We start from the raw sequence: 3,107 nt of genomic DNA, 5'->3' as shown, positions 1-3,107 counted from the left end.
AATTACATCAAATTAGCAGTAAACGGCTTGTTAAATATGACACGCAGTAACTTCACATTTGTTGTGAGCTGCAGGCTTTACACTTTCATTTGTCAAGACAAGAGTATTCATCATGTATTTCAATGCAAATCAATGTATTTAGTTCTTCATTTAGAAAAGATTTTCTTTATTATAGTAGCCGTTTTTTAATCGGTGTAAAGAACTGGTTGTTTCCAAAAGCATTTTGATATTGGTAAAGGCGTCTGCAACTTTTGTGAAGCATCACTGGCATATTAACTGTCAAAACATGTTTATGACTGCATAAATGTATTATTGCTTTTAAAAAAAGTCACATATTGTGCATTTCTATTATACACAAGTACTAAAGCGATCTAAAAAGTTCATATCAAGATTAAGTTCTTTGCACCACCAGGTGGCAGTCTTTGTATTTTCATTTCGAGGGTGCAGATTGCATACATTTTATTAATATGTATAACTTTATTTATTTTATTAATGACTATAACTTTTATATATATAGTTAAAAAATATTTACTATTTTCCCAAGTGTATATAACTTTTACTGTAAGAAAATATCAGAACTCGGTACATACTTTCTGTATTATCTTTGCTTGAACTGAGCCGATCTAATCCTGTTTATATGATTTGAACCTGCTCCCGATCAGGTTTGACCTAGCAGATCTGTTGCCATGACAACAACTCTCGGATCAGCTTTGAAGAACGAAACGATCCTGGATCGTGTCAAATTGTCAATATCCAAATCCAGCTAATCCACGTACGAAGAACGGACCCCAAGCTGACGCTCATTAAACACATAATCTATAAAAACAGTGATCCTCCACATTGATCCTACATTTAAACTCTGTGTTTTTGCTTCAAAACAGCAATTTAGAATAAAAACACACCTTACTTACATTTTTATTGATCTTATTCTCCTTATACGAACAGACCAACAATTCAATTGTTATTGGCTGATTGTTGCAAACTCATATATTCGTATTATGTTATTTTTCTTCTTATGCATAAACATAATGATACTTGTTAGTATAGAAAATAGTTTGATCATTTTCTATAGTTTATCATTCCTAGTCATTTCTCCCATAGGAGACTGAATCTGATGTTCACACACTTATGCATTTCAGAATAAGGTCATATGAGGCATGTTGCACAGGTAAGTTTCAATTTAGTTGGAACAAACTCTTTCTTTTGTAGGTGGGGTGGTTTTGATTGGATTCCATTGCCAGAGTCACTTGCACTACACAGCCAACCTGTTCTGGAGCAGGTTTTATTCTAGGTTAGAGATCACAAACCCAAAATGGTAAGTATTTAACTAGGGCTGGGCGATAAAATCAGTACTGATATTAATTAACCAAACACCATATACATATGAAGAGTTCAGATGCAAAAGCCGCTAAACGCCACTTCCGCCAAAAATTAGCTAATGGCATTGACTGAATGCTTTAGGCATGTACTACACCATCAACAAATAAATTTGCTTCAAATCATCTAAATCCCAGCCTCAGCGCATTCAGAAAAAAAATGTTTGTTTGCAAAAGCCACTTACTTTTGACAGCAAAAGCCGATATATCCCGAGAACCAATCAGAATCGCGAATTAAATCATATGCTTTCAAAGAAGGAGTGCACTGATTTGTGGCTTTTGAGAAGACATCCCGCTTTTGATTCCAATTTTAAAAGAAGGAGTTTGATGAACTGGATGAGCTTGTCAGACTGTCAGAGAATAGCAAATGAAAATGTCCCTTACCTCAAAACTCTGTGCATTATAAGAAAAAGAAAACACAATGTGCAGTCGGAAGTGTAACATGCATTAACGGGTTTTTGACCAGCGATGCTACTTTGAATGAGTCTGAATTATTATACAATAAATGACAACTATTTCAGGAAAGAAAGAGTTAAGATGCTGTTTTTTTTTATCCAACGTGGATGCCATGAGGATAAATACGGGCCCAAGACATTAAGTATGGTGAGAATGAATGAATGACAGCTTCTAAAATTCTCTGAGAGGCATTCTCTTTTTGCCCAGTAGGTCTACATTGTGTTTTATTTGCTAATTTAAGCAATTTTTAGAAGATAAATATAATGTATAAACTATACATTATTTATATCACTTCATAATACCTATACTGTACGTCTGATAAGCTTTTTATATCAATGGACAATGCACAGATACTGATGTTTCACAATGTTTTTACACTACATTTGAACATTCAAACATTTGACTGTTGTAGTAACATTTGAATCTACCAAGCTTAGTTTACAATGTCTGCAATGTCTACATTGTTCTACTTACATTAAATTTAAATCCCAAATATCAGAATGACAACAGATTGTTGTAATGATGTAAGGTCAGTTTTAATGTTATTGATTAATGCACTTACTTGAAAGATTTCATTCATTCATTTTCCTTCTGCTTTTTCCCTCATTTATCACAGCGCAATGAAGCGCTACTTGATAGATTTATATATTTTAAATTTCATGTGGTTTGTGTAATGTGTTTTATGTTTGGTAAAATAATTTCTAATGGCATCTTCTTTTTCAACTAAATACACTGTCTTGTTCCAAAATCTGGATTTAGAGGGTTTTGCATAAGCAGACGGATTTAGCTGGTTTTGATGCAAAATAAAATTTACCTTGTTTAAAAACAGAGTTTTCTAAAGTGATATTTTGGGAAAAAAATGTATTTTATTTACTAGCTAATAACCTTTTCAATACATATAAAAGGATACTTCTGAACCTTATCAGAGGAACCTGATAGAAAATGCTCATTGACAAGAAAAGAGGTCTGATGGATTTAGATGTTTTAGCATCTGAACTCTTCATATATATATATATAAACTAAAACCACCAGTAGGTGGCAACAAGTCAGTGCGCTAAAAAGAGAAAGGATACACAATCATGAAAACTAAAAAGTTCATACAAAAAAAAAAATATATATATATATATTATTTTTTTTTACTTACCCCATGTCATTCCAAATCCATCAGACCTTCATTAATCTTCAGAACACAACGAAAGATATTTTTTAATGATATCCAAGAACTCTCTGACCCTCAACAGACAGCAATGGTCCTGAAACATTCAGTGTCATCAG

Source organism: Danio rerio, chromosome 8 (genome assembly GCF_052040795.2).
Source record: "Danio rerio strain M-AB ecotype USA chromosome 8, GRCz13ab, whole genome shotgun sequence".
Classification (NCBI taxonomy): domain Eukaryota; kingdom Metazoa; phylum Chordata; class Actinopteri; order Cypriniformes; family Danionidae; genus Danio; species Danio rerio.
The sequence above is the reverse complement of the archived record's forward strand: the minus strand, read 5'-3'. Positions refer to the sequence as shown.